General features: G+C 57.2%; 1 pseudogene; it reads right to left on the bottom strand.

Moving 5' to 3' along the window:
- Positions 1–792: 792 nt before the first annotated feature.
- On the bottom strand, positions 793–3,653 carry LOC112548519 (annotated as a pseudogene).
- Between the last annotated feature and the right edge of the window lie 3,043 nt (positions 3,654–6,696).

Here is a 6,696-nt window from a genome sequence, read left to right as displayed (position 1 = left end):
TAGACCCAGCCCTCTTTCCTGCCTATGCAGGGGGTCGGACTCGATGATCTATTGAGGTCCCTTCCGACCCTAACATCTATGAATCTATGAATCTATGAAGCAGCAAGGCCAGCCCTGCTCTGCCCCATCCCCAACCCTCACAACTGGAAGCCTGTGCCTAGCAGAAACTTCTGGCCTGGGACCCTAGGGCTGGTCCCACCTCCCTCCTCCTAAGACGGAAATGCAGATAAGCACACAACAGGGGAAAAGGTGTGTGGAGGAGTGGCAGTCGGTTACACAGTCCCAGTTTCCAGACACATCCTGTCCTGGGATCCTCTGAGATAGCAAAACGCCTTGGTGAAAGGAGTACTTCTGGCAGCAAGGGGAGGGACTTCTGGTGGCAAAAATCAGGATTTAGGGGGCGGGGCAAGATGGTGACCAAGGGGCGGGGCACCTGTCAAGGGGTGGGACTATCCATGCAGCCCTTGACAGCTTGCCAAAGTCATTAAGTGGTCCTCTGTCCAAAATTATTGCCAGCCCCTGCTCTATCCCCAGGCACCTAAAATGCCTCCACTTGCCACCCCATCTGGCCTGAGCCCAGCTTCTGGCAGCCAATGCCATGGGGTCCTGTCAGGAATGCAGCACAGCCCCGGGCACCTCCTGTCCCAGACAGCCTCTGGGAGGGCCTGGTGTGCAGGGCCAGGCAGTGCCATGGGGTGACAGCCCCTCTGGGCTGGGCTGGGTGACAGGCAGGTCTGCTCCCCTATAGACCCACCAAGATCAGAACCAGAACGGGGCCCATGACAAGGCCCCTTATCCTGGAATGGCCACTGGGCCTCTTTTGTCCCCCCACTGCTTACCACTGCTCCTCTTGATGGGGGTCTCCAGGGCAAGGTGTCCTATGCAGCAGATGTACTTTGCCCCCTGGTACTTGGAAGTCAAAATGATGATTTTTGTCTCTTGCTGGTAGCTCTTCCCATGCAGTGCTAGGACAGCTGTGGCAGGATCCACGCTGTACTCATCTGTCCCCCACAGCGGCACAGCAGTGGCTTCTCCCTTGTCTCTCCGCAGCCAGGTCATGCTCAGCTACCATGGCAAATACCCCATGATGCAGCAGGTCAGGGTGACTCCCTTCCATATGGCCCAGGGCTTGATCCAGGAGATTTCCGACAGCTCTGGGGGCCGCAGGAGACCTGGGGAAGGGAACAGGCAGAGGCAGGGACAGGCCCTGTCAGGGGAGCCGCAGCCTGGCAGGGGCTGCTCCCCAGCCCCTCACACACCACACAGACCCAACACTGCCCCTGTAGTGGGGCTGTGACCCTAGGACACGGCCCCTCCTCACTCGCGGCCCTCAGGTTGAGCTCTCTTTTGCCCGGGAGCTCTCTGGGGCTGTGCTGGATGCACACTCGCACTTGCAGCTCCGGCCGGGTCAGGCTCCGGCTGGGCACTCTCCAGATGTTTGTTTCATTCAATGTACCGTCCAGGTTGTCTATCTGCATGGAGTCTTCACTGCAGCTCCTGGCTGTATTGCAGCCCCACTGGATCGAGGGCACCTCCCTGGGGTAGAGGTTGTGGAGCTGGACAGCAAACGGCACCTTGTCCCAGGGGTCCCACTCTGGTAACACCTGGATCTCAGACACCTGCAGCTGGGCTGGGGGAGACAGTGGGGGTGTTAGTGCGGGACTGCCAGGATATTACATGAGGGTGATGAATGGTTTGGCCCCCCCTGGGAGCTGTGTGGGGCTGGGGCAGTGCAGGGAGTACTGGGTAACGCCTACCCACCTCTGTAGCCCCAAAGCCCTCGCTGGAGCTGTCCCATTCTCCACCTCATTGTCCCCTGACCGCAGCTTTTGTGAGCATACCTGGCGGTGGTAGCAGAGGCTCAGCCTGAGGTCATAAAAATGAACACACAGGATATGAGTTTTCTCCCTGGTTTTCTGCAAGTGGGTCTGACTTGCCCTAAGGACAAAGAGAGAGGCTGAAAGAGTTGCAGGTGGTAAAGGACTCAGGGAAAAAAGGGAGAAACTCTCACAATCACCTCCTTCCTCTAGCTGGAGGGTTAAGGCACAGGCAGGGCCTCGTCTCCCTTCTGGTTTCCTCTGGTTCATGGCCTAGCATCCTTTGTGCACCAGTTGCTGTCCTACTAGTCATGGCCCAGGGTTTGCTCTGGGATGCTGGAGATCCCAGGAACGCAGGGACCTGTATGCAGCAGCCCAGGAGGCCCCTCCAGGCCTGTGTCCTTCTGCTCCTTGGTGCTGCAGCTCCTCCAGGGAGGAAGGAGCATTTCTGCTGGCTAATGGTCGGCCATGGCTGGTTGTCTTGGGATGGAGATCATTGGGCTAACTGGAAAGCAGAGAATCACTGAACCGTGCAGGATCTGGGGCGGGGAGTGTGCACACGCCCCTGCTCTGTCAGGTTGGCACTGAGCCACTGAGGCCAGTGGGCCCTGGCCCCTGTGTCAGTGCTGATGCTTAACTGACAGACCCCCCGAGCAGGGGTCACAGAGGCCATGTCACAGGAGTCTGGCAGGGGTGGAGGGGAGAGGACAGCGCTGCCCACAGCTGGCACACAATGCCAGTACACCTGCCCCCTGCATGAAGCTTCCCAATGCTTTTGGTTAGAGACCAAGGGCCCTCCCCATAGACAGGGCTGCACAGGACCATGGCAGAGAGACCCCTGGTATCTGAAATGCATCGCTCACTTACCACCTCGTACTGCCATGGCGTCGGCTTGTGTGTGTGTGCTGCTTTCACATCCAGCCCCAATACGGCCACAACCACAGCTGTTCCCAGAGCCCAGGTCTGGTCCTCACCAAGCAGGAGCAGGCTGGTCTCCCCCTGGTGCTGCTGTATCCTGTGCCACACGACACACTTGTACACGCCCTTGTCCCACGGGGTCACCATGGGCAGCGATAGGGAGGTGTCTCCGCTCTTCATCATCTTCTCTGACAGCAGGCTGGCTCTGGGCTGGGCCTGGCTCCTGCCTCTGTCGTACCAAGCCACCTTCTGCTCCCCTGAATACCACTGCATCTGCAGGGAGTCCAGGGCCACCGGTCCCCTGACAGTGAACCAGGACTGCAGTAGGCTCACTGAGGCCAGGCAGACCCAGGGGGAAGGCGCCGTGGTCACCTGCAGCCCAGGATCTGCACAGGGGAATGAGGAAGCATCCATGAGGCCCCACAGGCCTGGGCTGGGCGGAGGGAAACATGAACCGGGACTGGCCCAGCCACTGCAGGGACCTGGTGCTGCAGGGCAGACCCTGGGCTGGGGGCAGGAGCCTGCTGCACTGTGGGGATGACTTGACTTCACATGAACACCCTGAGCTGTGTCTGTGATGTTGTCCTGTGGTGCAGCTGCTCCAGACCCCGCACACTCCTTCCTCACAGGGACCCCGTTCTCTCCCCAGAGCCAGGACAATGTTCTGGGCATTTCTGCCAATGCCCTTCCTCTGTGCCAGGCTGCCCCATCCCAGGCTGCACACCACAGCCCCAGGGTGGTAGCAGGGGAGGATCTGGGTGTGTGGGGCTGGTGCCTGCTGCTCTGTGACCAGCTTGAGCTGCGGTAGTTACCAGCACACCCAAAATGCCCCACTTATGCCCCCCCGCAATGCTCACCCAGAGCTGGGCCATTCTCGGCAAACATGGGGCTGCCAGGATTTCTCTGCTCCGGGAGCATTCACGAGGCACCCAGCTGCACCGGGGTTGAACACAGCCACCACACCCCGGACGTACCACCCCTTGCCTCAGCAGAGCAGGGGGTTGGTTCTTACCTACTGTCCCCAGGAGCAAGAGAGCCAGGAGCAGGCTCCCGAGGAGGCCCCAAGGCCCAGATGTCTGTCTGTCTCTCCATAATTGCCATCTCCTCTCCTGCGAGGCAGCACAGATCACTGGGCTATCCCTTTGTGCTTTCACCATCCCCGTGTGGCAGGGAGGGGCTGGGAGCAGGGGCCAAGGTGCAGTGCAAAGCCAAAGCTGCTCCAGCCACACCCCACAGGGCTGCGGGAGCCGGGGCCAGCCCTGCCCATGGCCCTGGGGAGAGCAGGGGAGGGTCAGCCCTGGGCTCTGCACAGCATGTGGGACCCCCTCTGCTCCCCATGGCCAGGAGGAGAGCACAGAGGGGCCAAGTGAGTTTGGGGTCCAGTCCATCAGCACCACTCTTGTCTCTATTTTTCAGACCCATGTCCACAAGAGCCCGGGAGGTCTCCGCCAGGTCTCAGTTCACCAAGGCTGTGCCACTTTCTTCTTGAAAAGCATGAACTGACCCTTTTCGCATGGGAGGGGAAAGCTCTACCTTGAGACCCCCAAGAAGCAGCTGTATCCAGTCTGCCTCTCCCAAGAGGAGCCCTACATCCAGCCCTGGCGCTGGGCCTTGTTTGCTTTGACTGTGAAGATCATGCCAGGGGATATTTGTTTGTCTGTTCCCTGGTGAAAGTGGGCTTTATTTGGATGGTTGTTGTGCTGGGATATGACGAGTAGCTGGATACCGAGGGCTGCGTGTGTCCTGGTCCCAGGGCTCCCTGCTCCTGTGCGAGGGGGCCGTGCAGCTGGAGGCAGGCTGCAGGGAGCCAGGGGCACCAGGGCACAGGTGGGAGCTGCCTGGGTGAGCGGAGCCAGGGGCTGCCCAGGCTGGGCTGGTGCTGCGGGACCCTGCACCCCTGGGCCCTGGGCAGAAAGGAGTGAGGACACTGCAAGGGACTGAGCTGGGCAGAGACACGCAGCCTCTGGGCATGGGGCAGTTGGGCTCTGGCTGTGGCAGGGCAAGGAGCACCCTGGACCTGACCATGGGTGGAGTCAGGACAACCCACGAGATGAGTATAGGGACCCTGACCTGGGGGTTTCCCTTGGAGTTAGAGCTGGTGAGGGGTGTTTGGTGTTGGGCTGGATCAGAGGGTGGGCTGTTGTTGTAGGCGTGGATTTTAGACCACACACTGGAGCATCGGGGCACTCTGGTGTCATTCCCTGCCAAGGACACAGGGGGAGCAACTAGGGCTTGGGCCATGAGGGCCAAAGCCGGGGCACAAGCCAAGAGAGGTGGGCTAAGTCAGGGCCAGGAACTGAGGTCGCAGGCAGTGAGCACAGCTGGGATCTCACCCAGAGAAAAGGGGGCAATGCTAGGCTGGCTGAAGCTCCGAGTGCTTGGAGGCCTCAGGATGTTGCGTGAAAACCCTTGATTATTATCTTAATTATATGAATAAGGTGTTGGAAAAGCAGTGGGCAGAGAGGTTATAGGTTAGCCAAGTTACCAGGTGTCCAGCTTTGTTTACATCGGCTTCATTAAACAGTCACTAGCTGCAGGGTAACAGTGATGAGGACAGATAAAGAGACCAGGGAGCATGGACACAGCAGTGCAGGGTCATAATCTGCTCCTAGTCCAAGTGGGCCCTGAGTCCCAGCCCAATCCCCCAGCCCAGCTGTGGGTGCCATCCCTGGTGTTGCCTGGGTGGGTGCACGAGATGTGGTGCCAATGGACATTTGCACATGCCATGGTGTTTGATCCTTGTTATTTTACTGTGACTTAAAAATTTTAACTCAGGTTATTTTGGTGCATCGCACTTCTGTTTGCACACCATGTGCTTTCAAACAAATTAAGTCCCATGTGTCATTCCCCGCAGAGTCCAGCAGGGGGAGGCAAATACCAATGTACCCCCAGTGATGTCTTTCCTAATGAATTACAGCAGGAGGCACATGTAAACTGGCCTCCACAGTCCCCACCCCCCTCACCCAACCACACATCCCCTTCCGTCCCTTTTCCTTCCCCCATGTTATGAAGTTCTGAGAATGTATATATATGGTTTGTTTTTCTTTTTTTACAACATAACTGATATAATATCAGAAACGTATGAGTAGTGGGTGGGTGTTGCCACCCCAGGTGGTTAGTGATTGCAGCTGATGGTGGTGGGTCCACAGGAGCCCAAGTTCATACTTTTCTGGTTTTTTAGGACTACATTTCCCAGCATTCCCAAGCTGCCAGGGCTTGGAACAGTTTGCAAGGGGATGCATCAATGGGACTGCTTCCCCTGCTCCCCTTCTCAGCCCAGGTTTCACTATGAATCTGTTTGGTTAGTATGACGTGTGGCTTTTGGAGGGGTGTTGTGAAATGTTTTTGAAATAGTGGGTTGCCGTTGGGCTTGGGATGCCCCTCCCCCACCCTAGCCACATTCCTAAGTCAGACTTCAGGCTTTTCACTCACTCCCCATCTGTCCTCCTGCCACCTGCTCCCACCCCCAGCTGGCCAACGACAGGTATACTTAACCCTTCCACCCTCTACTCCAGTCCACATCCCCCTGTCTGTCTGTCCCTTTACCCCCACCCCATCCACCACCTTTCCCTGTGTGGTAAAAATATGTTATAATCTAGTCATTATGATTTTGCAATAACGTTTGTGTAGCCGCTGTGTGGTAAAAATGTCTCATCTCACTACACAAAGGCTTCACAGCTGAGAACTGTTTGGCTTCACTACACAATTGCTTCTGCTAAGGCATATAGGCCAATGATAGATTTACGAGTAGCACTAGACTTCTGCAGACAGAGCCAGGAACAGATGCAATAAATAACTCCTTACGAGAGATAAGAGAAGAGGGACAGGGAAAGATGCTGATGTAAAGAACTCAGACCCTGACCGAAGAATGACCGAAAGGGGCTTAAGGACGGCCCCATGGAGGAGATTTAAGATGTAAATGAGACATGTATGTAAACCGTCATAGAACATGTAACTGCTA

This window comes from Alligator sinensis, unplaced genomic scaffold, assembly GCF_000455745.1.
Source record: "Alligator sinensis unplaced genomic scaffold, ASM45574v1 scaffold1186_1, whole genome shotgun sequence".
Taxonomy (NCBI): domain Eukaryota; kingdom Metazoa; phylum Chordata; order Crocodylia; family Alligatoridae; genus Alligator; species Alligator sinensis.
The sequence above is the reverse complement of the archived record's forward strand: the minus strand, read 5'-3'. Positions and strand labels throughout refer to the sequence as shown.